At 46.9% G+C, this 15,903-nt stretch overlaps 1 protein-coding gene across 3 annotated transcripts in view; it reads left to right on the forward strand.

Moving 5' to 3' along the window:
- The window catches only part of PSD3 (pleckstrin and Sec7 domain containing 3), a 596,024-nt gene that overhangs the window by 46,647 nt on the left and 533,474 nt on the right, over positions 1-15,903 (forward strand). The gene's annotated exons all lie outside the window — the stretch shown is intronic.

Genomic DNA, 15,903 nt, shown 5'->3' on the forward strand with positions numbered 1-15,903 from the left:
TACTCTGTTTCACCAAGTGCTATCACACTGTACATATTCTTCAACTGTTTTTCTCTTCGGTGTTCCATGGTTTTGAAATTTATTCATGCTGGTGCGCGTGGATGCAGTGTATCAAGTTTAAAGTCGATTGTGCTCAACTGTGTGAAAGTATCACAACTTATCCATCCCTTATCCCTAGACTTTCAGACTGTTCTCAATTTTGCTAATGAAAGTGAGGCTGGAACTGCCGCAGCGATGGTCTCCATATGTAAGTTTACTGTCCCTAGAAGGGAAGTGAAGGCTGTAGAGGTGGTCATTTTCCACATCAGTAATATTGACAAATGGTGTTCTGAATGGTTGTACCAATTTATGCTCCTGGCAGAACTATACGTGGGTTTCCTATTTCCCAGAGTCTTGCCAATATTTAGTATCATTGAACTTTTAAAATGTTGGTAACTTTAGGGTATGAGATGGCATCTGCTTTCAATCTGAATTTCCCAGACCACTCGTTGGGTGGAACTTTGTGTTATTCAGGGTGAAGTTGAGCTGCTCCAGTTCTTCTCTCTTGCGTCGCCACCTTGCATGGGCGGTCAGGCTGGTGTGTTGGGGGCCCTGCCCCATGCTTAGTCAGGGGTCCTCCCTGTTGTCACATTGCCATCGCTTAGGTCATCCTCTTCGTCCCAGTGGCTGAAGTTGGGCAGTTGCCACATACTAACTTTGGGGAAAAAATTAGAGAATTTCTGGGAAAGCAATTTTCTTATTGGCAAACAAGGCAGAAACTGCACAGATTCCTTCTGCGAACCTTCCACTGGCAAAATCTCACCGCATCCTTAGACGGCATGGCCAGGGAACCATGGTCCCTGTGGGCAGCCGCGAGTCCAGGAGGATGTGGAGAGGGGGGCTAGCTTTGCTTCTCAAGCAGATGTTTGCTTGGCTTCCGGGCTTCCTTCTCCATGACTCAGCTAGTAAAATGTTTGGTCCGTTTTTATTTTGTTTGCCTTTTCTTGTTGATTTCTGGGAATTCCTTACATCGTCCAGTTTGCTTATTTAATTCACACAATAAATCTGATCATTTAAATGCACCAGTTTCATACATCAGGAAAGATGTTTTAAACTATTTTAGTGTACCTCGAGAGGACTTTGCTGTTTAAATAAGTCGTATCATATTCTTTTGATAAATTAAGATTTTTTTTATAAAATAAATAATTACAACTTTATGGAAAGGACTTGGGGTTAATATAAGTTACTCAAAGTGAACACTTAGAGAGAGCAGTTTCTCGGATTCAGTTGAGCCTACTGAGCCTGTAAGAGCCTGATGACATGTATGACACTGGTCAATTTCGTAACCACTCAGAGTTTCCATTTACTCAACAGTGAGGATGGTATTATTTGCTCTGCTTCCTATGTGAGGTTGCTATAGGATTAAGCAAGATAACGTAAAGAAAATGTCCCAGAGGATGCAAAGTTTATATCATTGTTAGGAGTCAGAATTATATTGAATAGTAGATGCATTAGATTTCATCTGAAGGCTCCTGAATCTAGTTTCCTTGACACTCTGTGCACTGTCTACACTTTACTCTCTACTGCAGATCAGGGTCACTACTGTCCTGGGCATGTGGGCTGATGGTCACTACGGTCCTGGGCATGTGGGCTGACGGTCAGTTTGGTCCTGGGCGTGTGGACTGATGGTCACCATGGTCCTGGGTGTGTGGACTGATGGTCACTATGGTCCTGGGCGTGTGAACTGATGGTCACTATGGTCCTGGGCGTGTCAGCTGATGGTCACTATGGTCCTGGGCGTGTCAGCTGATGGTCACTATGGTCCTGGTTGTGTGAACTGATGGTCACTATGGTCCTGGGTGTGTGAACTGATGGTCACCATGGTCCTGGGTGTGTGAACTGATGGTCACTACGGTCCTGGGTGTGTCAGCTGATGGTCACTATGGTCCTGGGCGTGTGAACTGATGGTCACTATGGTCCTGGGTGTGTGGGCTGGTGGTCACCATGGTCCTGGGTGTGTGGGCTGTGTGTTTGGAGCATCCACGTGAGATCTGAGAGGGGCTCTTCTCAGAGCCACTACTTCCTAAGGGCAGCCTGGCTTTCTAGCCCTCTTGCAAACAGTTTTCAACTAATCCTCTCATTCCAGGGGGGCCGTGGAGTTTCTTTCTCTCACGGTTCAAGCCAATCCAGTTTGTCACCCATTACTGCCCTCACAGGGGGTAGGACTCAGTCTCCCAGCCTTTTGCACCCAGCCTGGCACCCAGCCTGGCGCTCCACCCACTGGTCCAGCAGTGCCTCCGCCTGACTGCCCAGCTCCCCCACCCAGGTCTCTGTGCCAGCTCTGCCTGTGCACGGGGCCTCGGGCCCAGCCAAGGGAAAGATGGGGGAGAGGGCAGAGAGATAATGGAGAATGCCTTGGAAAGTGATTTTGCTTTATTCACAATAAAGTTTTAAAATAAAACTTATTTTATTTTATAAAATAAATGTATTTTATAAAATCAAATTTAAAATAAATCAAGTTTTAAAAGTGAGAAGGGAGAATTTTAACCATGTGTGGAAGAAGTTATTACTCATGCATTGTCTAAGCATTAGCTGAGCGGCTCCACAGACCGAGAGATGTCCCAGGTGCTGAGACGCAGCAGAGGCTGAGCAAGTGAGGTCCTGCTCTCACGGAGCTTAAATTGTAGGACCAGAGACAGACAAAGACACACAGGATAATGAAGATAAATATGAGCACGTCAGTGAGTGATAAAGACTCTGGAGAGATCTTGAAAAGAAGGATGAGACAGAGACGGGTCATCAGGGAAAGTCTTTATGAAAAAGCGACATGTGAGCTGAGATGTGCTTGATAAGAAGGAGCTGCTGCTGCTGCTAAGTAGCTTCAGTCGTGTCCGACTCTGTGCAACCCCATAGACGGCAGCCCACCAGGCTCCCCTGTCCCTGGGATTCTCCAGGCAAGAACACTGGAGTGGGATGCCATTTCCTTCTCCAATGCGTGAAAGTGAAAAGTGAAAGTGAAGTCGCTCAGTCGTGTCCAACTCTTAACGACCCCATGGACTGCAGCCTACCAGGCTCCTCTGCCCATGGGATTTTCCAGGCAAGAGTGCTGGAGTGGGTGCCATCGCCTTCTCCTAAGAAGGAGCAACTCAGGTGAAATTAGAGGGGAGAGCACAAGCGCAGAGGCTCAGCTCCTACAAAGGACCAGAGTTGGGGTTGAGGTTAACAGGTCCCTGTGGGATGAGGAGGAAGGCCGAGGGGCCTGGAGTGAGGGCAGAGGGCTGGGAGATGCTGGGGTCAGACCACGCAGAGCTGCTGGGCAGGCCTGACTCACAAGTTCAGCAGTTTAACCCAGAATGGGGTCTGCCTTGGGGAGCTCCTGGGGCCACGAGGAAGCCAGGGTTTTCAGAATCAGGGAGTTTATCCAGGTCGGTTCAAGGACCAGCCTTGGGGGTAAAGGGCAGACACCTGGGAGGTAAGAGCTCTCACAGGGATGGGTCCCACCTGGGAGAAGAGACGAGCAGGTATTGGGTGAGAGGTGATGGGCTCAGCTGACTGAAGGGACCCCCCAGGACAAAGCAGGACAGACGGGCTCACCCTGGATGAGGACTGAAGTGGGGGACCCTCACTCCCCGAGCATTCTAGAAGCATCAGCTCTGCCCCTTGCAGCCCACGCTGTGGACCCGGGGCAGCACACCAGCTCCAGAGCCCACTCGCTTGAGTGTGGAGCTCTGAGTAGACCACCAGCTGTGATGCTGGTGGGCTTGCATCCTCGCAGGGCTGAGCCTGAAGTTGGCAGGTCACCTTGGCAGGGAGGCGGCAGCAAGGCAGTGCTGGGCAGATGGGGAGTCACAAACAAGATGGAAAGAACTGTGCTTCGGAAGAGTTAGCATCAGATTCAGGGCTCTACACCTTTGGGCTGAGGCACCACCCAAGACAAGCCTTTCATATCCTTTGAGGTTGCAGAGCAGCTACCTGGTCAAGAGTCACCAGTGGATTTGGTCAGGCATCTCAGGCAGAAGCACAAACAGAGCTTTCCATGCCAGGTAACATCCCAGGATTCCGGAACTCTGCTTCCAAGGTGGCACCGTCTAATTACGAGGTCCTGACTTCCTGTAGCCAGGAAGAACTCCAGAAAGACCTGAATGAAGTCCATACTCTTCTTACTAGACTGTTCAGTTCTCCCGAGTAAGCATGATGCTAAACTTTTTATTTGTAGTAAAATTAGGAACTAAAAAGCCTCTTGATGAAAGTGAAAGTGGAGAGTGAAAAAGTTGGCTTAAAGCTCAACATTCAGAAAACAAAGATCATGGCATCCAGTCCCATCACTTCATGGGAAATAGATGGGGAAACAGTGGAAACAGTGTCAGACTTTATTTTGGGGGGCTCCAAAATCACTGCAGATGGAGACGCTTACTCCTTGGAAGGAAAGTTATGACCAACCTAGATAGCATATTCAAAAGCAGAGGCATTACTTTGCCAACAAAGGTTCATCTAGTCAAGGCTATGGTTTTTCCTGTGGTCATGTATGGATGTGAGAGTTGGACTGTGAAGAAGGCTGAGCGCCGAAGAATTGATGCTTTTGAACTGTGGGTGGTGTTGGAGAAGACTCTTGAGAGCCCCTTGGACTGCAAGGAGATCCAACCAGTCCATTCTGAAGGAGATCAGCCGTGGGATTTCTTTGGAAGGAATGATGCTAAAGCTGAAACTCCAGTACTTTGGCCACCTCATGCGAAGAGTTGAACTCACTGGAAAAGACTCTGATGCTGGGAGGGATTGGGGGCAGGAGGAGAAGGGGACGACAGAGGATGAGATGGCTGGATGGCATCACTGACTCGATGGACAGTGATGGACAGGGAGGCCTGGTGTGCTGTGATTCATGGGGTTGCAAAGAGTCGGACACGACTGAGTGACTGATCTGATCTGATCTGATAGACCATGGTCCAGGAGCTCAAATGAGGCATCTTTCATGGAAAGATACAATATAACATTAAATTCAAAGTATGCTCCTGTCTCAGAGAAGGCAATGGCACCCCACTCCAGTACTCTTGCCTGGAAAATCCCATGGATGGAGGAGCCTGGTGGGCTGCAGTCCATGGGGTCACGAAGAGTCGGACACGACTGAAGCAACTTAGCAGCAGCAGCAGCATGCTCCTGTTTGCTCCGTGGAAACCACACAGACAGACGACATACGTGACTATGACATCACCAGGAGTTTCTACAGACAGTGAACAACACAAGTGTCACTTCTGTCAGCAGCTCTCACCTCTCGGTGCCTCTGTTTCCTGCGCTGTGCTGAGCACGCTGGACACGAGCTCACACTCCCTCTCTCCAGCCGTCGTTTCTGAGTGAGAGCCGTGTACTCCAGGAATCCTTGGGCTTGGACGGTCATCTGGTCTGGTTACATCATTGACTTAGAGCAGATTTTCCACTAGTGTAATCTTCTGCACCTCTTGGGACTTGGATAATCACTTATGTGTGCTTCTTTCTTTTTCTTGGGAGGATGAGTGTAATCACAAATTAACTAAGTGCTTGGATTGTAGGCTAGAAGGGGCTGGGAGGTCCGAGCTGGCTTTCTGCCTTCAGATAGTAACTGAAAGGGCGGTCCAGCTGCTCGCCACTCAAAAGCCATTAAAGAGGCCAGACTGGTGAGAAGGAACTTTTGTTTTATTTTGGATGCTAGCAACCGGTGTGGAGGGGGGTAGGACGGATGCCTGTTCAAAGGCCGACTCCTCCCGCTGACGATCGGTGGACAAGAGGTTTTTATAGACGGAGGGAGGGGGCTACATGCCGAAACAGCATGGTGAGCTCTGCCAGTCATCTTAAAATTGGTCCCCAATGGTTTGATCAGCGTCATCTTAATGGTCTTACGTACAGTTAATCTTCAGTTCCAGGGCCAGTTTGTTCCCATTTCCTTGAGGCCAGTTCTTGGAATTGTGGCCGCTGATGTCACGGCTACAGTGCAGTCATCATGTAGTTAGCTTCTTCCATGTGTTCAGCATCTATGACAGCTCACAGGATACAGCTCAGAATGTTATCTGTGGTCCTTGAGAAGGAACTAAATGTCCTTGACTTTGCTTAATGAGTACAGTTATTATTTGGTCTCCTTTGACTGTTTTCCTTTGTTTTTGCCTGTTCTCACTTCTCTGATTAAACGTATTCTTTGGCTAACATGTTTCCACAGACAAAAGGCAGGTGGAAAACATGGGGGGCAAGAACTGCAGAGTACTGCTCCGTTTCAAGATGTGCCTTGGGGGCGGGGGGGTGGGCAGGAGAGGCTAGCTCACCTCCTCCAGGCCGCAGTGGGGTCTCCTCCTGCGATCCAGGCTCCTACTCGGACCTTCTTCCCCTAAACTGAGCTTCCATGCGGCGGCAAGTGTTACTGTGTGCTGGGATACAGCACGGCTGTGCCCTTGCTTCTCTTTGACAAGCTGCACTTTCAAAGGGTGGATTGAAGAAGTGGGGATGAAATTTTAAAAAATGATTCCTGCAAATGGTATTGTGCTTTTCACTGGCCAACTGGGAAGAATTTAGGAAAGGAAAATTAAAGCCATGGCTCAGAATGAGCATCACCCGAGGGAGAGGATCAGAGCCGTATTCTTCCAGCCCCACCTGCAACAACATGCTACCCAGATGGGGAAAGAAGCATGCTTCCTCCTGTTTCACTTCTCCTCAAGCATGTCAGCTCCCATCTGCTAATACCCCAAACCACAGGCCAGGATGCAGCGCCAGATTCAGGAGGGAAGGTGCTGAGAGGACCCTCCTGCCAGTCTCACATGACTTTTAAATTGCAGAAATGGTATTTGACATAGAGAGGGCCCATTTCAATGTGGGTGTGGGCGTGTAGGGAAAACGCTCTCTGATGATTGCACCTAAAAGCTGGTCTTTCCTAGCCTACTAATGAAGTTTCCTGAATGTCAGAGAAGTAGCCTCTCCCACCACAAAAAGAGCCAGTCCCAGAAAAGTCTCTGGCGAGACAGAAAGGTCTGAACAAACACAGACCAGACACTGATTTAATGCAGATGCCGACTCCACAAGGAACTTGAGGAGAAAAGGACAATTTGGGGAGAAACAGCAGCATCTCCTGAAAGAAGGGAGAAAGCAAAAGAATCCCAAGGACCAGCAATTGGCAGCACAGAATTTATCTCGTACCGTTCATAACCCTGTCAACCAGAGCGCACGAAGTGACTCTGGAGGGGCAGGGAGCAGTGTGGGGCTTTAGCAGAGGACAAAGAACCCACCCCAAACCTGAAGTCTGCTCTACGCCAGACTGTGCGAAGCTATTGTCTTCCTGCTAAGAAGCAAAGAGGCTCAAACTGCACTCACGCTGGTGGATTTATCTACAGATAAATCATATCCCTCTAATTAAGCACATGGGGCTTCCAGGTGGTGCTAGTGGTAAAGAACCCGCCTGCCAATGCAGGAGATGTAAGAGACTCAGGTTTGATCCCTGGGTCAGGAAGATCCCCTGGAGAAGGGCATGGCAACCCTCACCAGTATTCTTGCCTGGAGAATCCCATGGACGGAGGAGCCAGGCGGGCTACAGTCCATGGAGTTTCAGAGTTGGACACGAGTGAAGCAACTTAGCACACACAGCACACACAATTAAGCACACAGACTAAGCTGAAATCTGTAGTCACAATATTACACATCCAGGCTTGATGGATTATACTTAAATGACCCCTCTGCGTTTAAAGTGCCATTAGGGAGCTGGGTAGTGGGGTTAGTGGGTGGTGGGGATGGAGACTCGCAGGGATGAGCTGCATTCTGCCCGGTGAAAGGCCATCCTAGGCTGTGGCTCTTTACCAATTTGCTGGTGAGCAGGGTGGGACAGAATTAACTCCTCGCATGGAAGTTCCATCAGCAGGTCTGGGGGCGCAGTGGGGGCTGAGTCATCGGGTGAGTCACATCCCCGCTCCACCCTGGAGCAAACCCACAGCAGAGCCTTTCAGGGCAAAGGTGTGAGTCAGGCCTGAGCGTGGAGTTGGCAGTGTACACGTGATGTCACCTCTGCGGTCCTGCTGGCCCCTCTGACGACCGGGGAGCAGCGATTGAGTCTGAATCAAGCTCAGCTCTATTAAGTGAACCTCTGCAAGGTCGACATCTGCTACTTGCTTTTTGGCCAGCCAACAATTGCAAAATGAGCGTGGATGGCTTGGTTAATGAGGCTTTGATAATGGAAACTGGGACTTGATTAAATTTTGCACAGCCTGTGTTTGTGGACACCAGTGTATCCTGCTGGGTTTCTCAGACTTGTCAATTATACATCAAAAATCATAACAGCAAATGCCCTTTAAAAAGTATCCTACAGATAATTAGCATGGAGCCTATATATGAACAGCTTTGTGTATATATACACATATATACCTATATATACATATGCATAAAAATACATAGAGTAATATATATGTATACAAATACATACTGTACTTAACAATAATGATGTATATGTATATCAGTTCAGTTCAGTCGCTCAGTCGTGTCCGACTCTTTGCAACCCCATGAATCTCAGCATGCCAGGCCTCCCTGTCCATCACCAACTCCTGGAGTTCACCCAGACTCACGTCCATCGAGTCAGTGATGCCATCCAGCCATCTCATCCTCTGTCGTCCCCTTCTCCTCCTGCCCCCAATCCCTCCCAGCATCAGAGTCTTTTCCAATGAGTCAACTCTTCGCATGAGGTGGCCAAAGTACTGGAGTTTCAGCTTTAGCATCATTCCTTCCAAAGAAATCCCAGGGCTGATCTCCTTCAGAATGGACTGGTTGGGTCTCCTTGCAGTCCAAGGGACTCTCAAGAGTCTTCTCCAACACCACAGTTCAAAAGCATGGGATGGTGCTGGGAGCCGGTGAGGCATTTAGCTCAGTCTCGAGCCTCTGAAGGATGGTATGGGGAGGGAGGAAGAAGGAGGGTTCAGGATGGGGAACACATGTATACCTGTGGCGGATTCATTTCGATATTTGGCAAAACCAATACAATATTGTAAAGTTTAAAAATAAAATAAAATTGGGAAAAAAAAAAAAAAAGCATCAATTCTTCGGCGCTCAGGCTTCTTCACAGTCCAACTCTCACATCCATACATGACCACAGGAAAAACCATAGCCTTGACTAGATGGCCCTTTGTTGGCAAAATAATGTCTTTGCTTTTGAATATGCTATCTAGGTTGGTCATAACTTTCCTTCCAAGGAGTAAGCGTCTTTTAATTTCATGGCTGCAGTCACCATCTGCAGTGATTTTGGAGCCCCCAAAAATAAAGTCTGACACTGTTTTCACTGTTTCCCCATCTATTTCCCATGAAGTGATGGGACCAGATACCATGATCTTCGTTTTCTGACTGTTGAGTTTTAAGCTGACTTTTTCACTCTCCTCTTTAACTTTCATCAAGAGACTTTTTAGTTCTTCTTCACTTTCTGCCATAAGGGTGGTGTCATCTGCATATCTGAGGTTATAGATATTTCTCCCGGCAATCCTGATTCCAGCTTGTGCTTCTTAAATAAAACTATGTGACAGAAAAAATAATGCAGTGAAGTGGAAGTCACTCAGTTGTGTCTGACTCTTTGAGACCCCATGGACTGTATAGTCCATGGAATTCTCCAGGTGAGAATACTGGAATGGGTAGCCTTTCCCCTTCTCCAGGGGATCTTCCCAACCCAGGGACCGAACCCAGGTCTCCCGCATTGCAGGCGGATTCTTTACCAACTGAGCCACCAGGGAAGCCCAGGAATACTGAAGTGGGCAGCCTATCCTTTCCCAGCAGATCTTCCTGACCCATGTGATAGAAAAAATAATGCAGCAGGGGCCCATTCATGTAAAAAAATAAATAAATAAAGAAGAAGAATAGACATAAACATATGTTAAGGCTAAGTTCTGACAAAACAGGAAATGCAGAGAAGGACTGGTGGGCTGGTAAAGGTGGAGAGGTATGGGGTGCTGCTAAGTCACGTCAGTCGTGCCCGACTCTGTGCGACCCCATAGACGGCAGCCCACCAGGCGAGAATACTGGAATGGGTAGCCTTTTCCCTTCTCCAGGGCATCTTCCAGGCAAGAACACTGGAGTGGGTTGCCATTTCCGTCTCCAAATTTATCTCCATAAGCAACTGCTTTTCCCAAAACTTGAGTCTTTGAGGTGTGGGGTGGAATTTGTTAAAATGAGTTTTTTACTTTATGTTCCTTTCAAAATATGCCAAACACTAAAGGAAGACATAATAAATGCATCCAATATTCAGAGGCCAAGCTATCATTACTGACTCACTGGCTGCTAAAAAGATACTACGCAATGGTTCCAATTTTCCATGCATAAGGCTTTGAGGGCCCCCAAACCAAATCCACTGCTCATTGTTTATACTGCCATGTCTCCTCGTCAGCACCATTTTCAAGGAACTGGGGCATTCCCTGTCCAAATAGTCCCTTTCTCAAGAACTCGATCATTGCAAGGAAGCTATTAGAGATTCTGTGTGCCAGATATTACTCATGCTTGATACATCACATGCCCAAGGGAATATGAAAAAAAGCATGCCAAGAAATGTAGAATTTAATTCACATCGATTAAAACGATGTGTGCCAAACAGCTCTTTTTGTGGGAGAGAAAAAATAGCAGTGTGTATCAAGAAATCTAACAACTGAACATAGGAGACTGTGGCCCCGAGAGACTTGAATTATCCGATGGACTTTTTCTGATTGTTTATTTTGTATCAGGAATTATGCTGAGGATGAGTAGCAGGATAGCGAGATGAAAGGAAGAGAAAAGATAACGATAATTATAATGCAACGCAATAAGAGGTACAGTAGAGGCCAGAAAGGAAGTGCGTTTAAACAAGTGCAGAATCCATGTGAACACGGAGAATGAGGTCAGCTTCGGAAGGTGAGAACGGCCCTACTCCTGTGAGGGGGGCCCTGCAACAAGGCCCCTAGGGAGCGTCTCACACCTGTTGTGTTCATCACTCAGTCGTGTCTGACTCTTTGGGACCCCGTGGACATATCTCGGTGTCTCTACTGAATCCTCTCCGTACCCCATCTCCAGATTCTCAGCAAATCCTTTTGGCTCCACTGAAAGGATCAGGGATAGAACCCTATCACATCTTACCAGCTGTGTTGCTTCCAGACTCATCCAAGTCACCATCATCTACCGCAGGTTTTGTTGTTGTTTGGTCGTTAAGTTGTGTCTGACTCTTTGTGACACATGGACTGCGGCAGAGCCTTCAGTCTGTTCTCAGCCGAGTGAAGTGGATGATCGATCTGTGTATATGCTAAGACAGGTCATGTTGAGACAGCTCAGACCACCCCAGTGACTCTCATTTCACTGGGTAAACGATGAAGTCCTCGTGTGGCTGCCCAAGACCCTGAGTGCTCTGACGCTCTCCCCCATCTCTCCTCCCCACCTTGACTTCCCCCCTGTCCACTCCCCTCCAGCTTCCCCCCAGGCACCCTTCTCTCCCTCCAGTTTGTAGTCAATGACCCTAATCCTCTTACACGAAATTGCCATCTCTCCTCTTACACCCCATCCTCCTATTTTTTATTTTCTCATATCACATATAACTTTCAAACACTCTATATTCTACTTGTTTAGTTTATTGTCTGCCAGCTCCGACCCATCCCCAGAATAGACACTCCAGAAGACTGGGTGTTTTTGTTTGTTGTGTTCACTGCTGTGTCTTCAGAACCTACGAGAACACTCAGCATATCATAGATGTTCAATAAAAATTTGAGAAAATCATGAATGAATTGAGTGGGGTCTGAATACAGTATGATAGTATCAAAATTCGCCTGCCAATGCAGGAGACGTGGGTTCTGTCCCTGAGCTGGGAAGATCCCCTGGAGAAGGAAATGGCAACCCACTCCAGTTATTCTTGCTGGGGAATCCCAAGGACAGAGGAGCCTGGCGGTCTACAGTCCACGGTGTTGCAAAGAGTTGGACATGACAGAGCACGGGCACAGGCAATATAAAAATTGAGGTTGAAGGAATAAACAAGGGCCCAGCTCTTGAAGGTGCTGTGGTAAGAACTTTGAACTTGATCAGATGATAGAAGATCACAGGAACTAGAGAGGTGTTTATACCGTTTGTTTGTATGTAAATATGTATTCGACATAGAGAATGCAGTGGGGTGGGGGAAAGCACATCTGATATTTTCACCATAAGCATCTCTGCTGCAGGCAGTGTTGCGCGAACTGGCTGTAGGACAATTTTGCTCTAAAAAATAAAGCAACTGGTTCACAGTTTGATTGCAGTGCCATGAAAGATGATATAAAGGATTCGACTGGTAATTCACAACGGTCTTCAAGACTGACTGATTCTGTGGCCGATTTAGATAGACCTGCCTGTTCTCTCCTCTGCTTTTTACAAAATTTATCAACAGTAACAATATTAGAAGTTGGAGGCAAAAGAAAAACCAAGGTCCTCCTCCTCACTCAGAAGAAAGGGGGTTATGTGATTCCCGATGAGTGTAAATTTCTGGAAAATATGAACTTTTTTGCTATTTGATAATGTAGAATGTGATGTAGATGGAATTTTGGTATTTGGCACAGAATATGACTTACATGATTTAGGGAAACGGGGCTTCCCAGGTGGCTCAGTGATAAAGAATCTAAGTGCCAATGCAGGAGATGTGGGTTCAAACCCTGGGTCAGGAAGATTCCCCTGGAGGAGGGCATGGCAACCCACTCAAGTATTCTTGCCTGGAGAATCCCATGGATGGAGGGGCCTCCATCCCACGGGGTCACAAAAGAGTCAGACATGACTCAGCGACTAAACAACCATGACATAGACTGGGTAGGTGACTCAGCATTCCAGTGTAGATCGGATATGTTCCAGCAGTTATATATGCTCCATGTGCTGATGAGAAACAGCAGTGTCCCCGTTTGTTTTCAGTTCAGTTCAGTTCAGTCGCTCAGTCATGTCTGACTCTTTGTGACCCCATGAACCGCAGCACACCAGGCCTCCCTGTCCATCACCATCTCCCAGAGTTCACTCAAACCCATGTCCATTGTGTCGGTGATGCCATCCAACCATCTCATCCTCTGTCGTCCCCTTCTCCTGCTCTCAATCTTCCCCAGCATCAGGGTCTTTTCAAATGAGTCAGCTCTCTGCATCAGGTGGCCAAAGTACTGGAGTTTCAGCTTCAACATCAGTCCCTCCAGTGAACACCCAGGACTGATTTCCTTTAGGATGGACTGGTTGGATCTCCTTGCAGTCCAAGGGACTCTCAAGAGTCTTCTCCAACACCACAGTTGAAAAGCATCAGTTCTTTGGCGCTCAGCTTTCTTTATAGTCCAACTCTCACATCCATATACGACTACTGGAAAAACCATAGCCTTGACTAGACGGACCTTTGTTGGCAAAGTAATGTCTCTGCTTTTTAATATGTTGCCTAGGCTGGTAATAACTTTCCTTCCAAGGAACAAGCATCTTTTAATTTCATGGCTGCAATCACCATCCACAGGGATTTTGGAGCCCAGAAAAATAAATCTGGAGAGACTTGCAGCAGATTTTTTTATTTGGTAAAGAAATTATGTCTAACACTAGATCCTGAATCCTTAATGATCAAATTTGAGAAAGAGTCATTGCTTTCTCTAAGATATACCCCCAATTCAGCTATAACCTTAAATCTATATATTTTAAATGTATTCAAATACTTTTCATAATTTTATATTTTCATAATAAAGTCTTTAAAATTTTTGTTATTAATTTTTCATGTTTCACTATGTCCTTTTAATCTTTTTTATTATGGCCTTCTCTTTTGCGTCATATTTGTCTTATGGCCAATTAGTTGTACAGCAAAACTGCTTATAGCGAGGAGTCTTACCACAAAAATGCCTGGAACCAGGGAAAAGACAAGAAAAAGAAAAGTTTAAAAATTATTGCAATGATATTTGACAGTGAGGATGGAAAATGTGACAGACTCCAGAGACATTTCAGAATAGAACTCATGGCAGGTAGCAGCTAAATTAATGTGGAAGGTACAGCAGAAAGAGGACCCTAGATAACCATGTTTCTAGCCTGGGTGTTTGGGAATGTGTTTAAATGTCATTAAGTAAAGGTGGAACACATGACCTGCAAGGAAAGTACTCAAGGCTAATCAGGAGGAAGTGCGGGCAGACTGGCCTCTGGACTTTATAATTGATCTCAGACTCTGGATCAGTTTTTACGTCTTGCACGAGTGACTTCCTACAGCAGATGGCGGACATCTGTCTGTCCTTCAGGTCGTTAAATTCATATTTCCTAACATGAACTGGAACCTAAGGCTGGAAATGTGGGAGATTAAAAATAAGCAATTCAGGGATTTCCCTGGTGGGCCATGGTTAGGACTCCAAGCTTCTACTTCAGGGGGCACTGGTTAGAGAGCTAAGATGCCACATGCCGTGTGGTGAGGCCAAAATAATTTAAAAAAAAAAAAAAAAAAGGTAAAAGAAAAAAAAAAGTAAGGCAGTCATACTTAAATTGGAGAAACTTGGAACTTATTATATACCACTATGCTAAGTGGCTCAGACAGTAAAGAATCTGTCTGCCAATGCGGAAGACTCCGGTTCTATCCCTGGGTTGGGAAGATCCCCTGGAGATGGGAATGACAACCCACTCCAGTATTCTTGCCTGGAGAATCCCATGGACAGAGGAACCTGGTGGGCTACAATCATGGGGTCACAAAGAGTCGGACATGACTGAGCAACTACCTTGAAACTGATTATGTAACACTGCAAAATGTTGTGATAAAGGGCTTCAGGGTTACAAAAGGATGCAATGATTGTAAAAGCAGTTCCTATCCTGCTAAGTAGAAAGGGCAGGAGAAATAATAGATGAGGAGATGCTGACATAGTATCGCTACCATTGTCTGACATGTGGAGTCAGGTCACGATATTCAGGCTGGGCTTGTTTCATAAAGGCATCTTAGGACGTGCTTTGAATACAGATAGACTTGTTTCATAGAAAACATGTAAACATAAGCTTCAGCAAAGAAAGGTGCTTCTTCTCATTTTTCCGAGCCTTGCAACCCTCTGTCTGTCTTTTTCTAGCTTTTGATGAAGACTTGAATCTAAGAAATGCTTCACTATCTCTTCACTCTATTACAAGAAACATTCCAATGGGATAAAAGGCAAGAGGCGGCCTGGTGGGGAGCGGCAGCCATCAGCCAGTCTCCATTGCAGGTGGGCTGCCCTGATGCTCCTGCTCCCAGGAATGTCAGTCCAGGGCTGCCTAGAAGAGACAGAAATGCAGGTTCCATACAAAACCGCCTTTCTAAAAAGGTTCAGTCAGTCATTTCAGTCGCTCAGTCATGTCCGACTCTTTGAGACCCCATGAACTGCAGTGCGCCAGGCCTCCCTGTCCATCAACAACTCCCGGGGTTTACCCAAATTCATGTCCATTGAGTCGACAATGCCATCCAGCCATCTCATCTTCTGTCATCCCCTTCTCCTCCTTCCCTCAATCCCTCCCAGCATCAGGGTCTTTTCCAATGAGTCAGCTTTTCGTATCAGGTGGCCAATGTATCGGAGTTTCGGCTTCAACATCAGTCCTTCCAATGAACACCCAGGATAGATCTCCTTTAGGCTGGACTGGTTGGATCTCCTTGCAGTCCAGGGGAAGGTTAGCAGGCAGGTAAACAATGGGAAAGCGCGTATGGGCCAGTGGTGTCCTCGGAACCTGAACTGGCTTGAGCACAAGCTTGGGTCTGCTTTAGAGTTTACAAAGCTCCTTCATTCTCTTGCTTGACTTCACAGCCACCTGGTGAGGCTGGAATGGTATCATTTTACTTTGCTGATGCAGCTGTGGCCTATCGGTGAGCAGTGACCCCCATTACGTAAACCCACCCTGCTCACGTCCACGCCCCCTGTCCAAACCGAGCACTCTTTCCTCTGCTCCACTTTGCTGTTTCAAATGTTGAAGAAGTGTGAGACACGCTTTTCATTCTAGCTACTTCCTTTTCCTTCCCTAGTTCTA

Source organism: Bos taurus, chromosome 27 (assembly GCF_002263795.3).
Source record: "Bos taurus isolate L1 Dominette 01449 registration number 42190680 breed Hereford chromosome 27, ARS-UCD2.0, whole genome shotgun sequence".
Lineage (NCBI taxonomy): Eukaryota > Metazoa > Chordata > Mammalia > Artiodactyla > Bovidae > Bos > Bos taurus.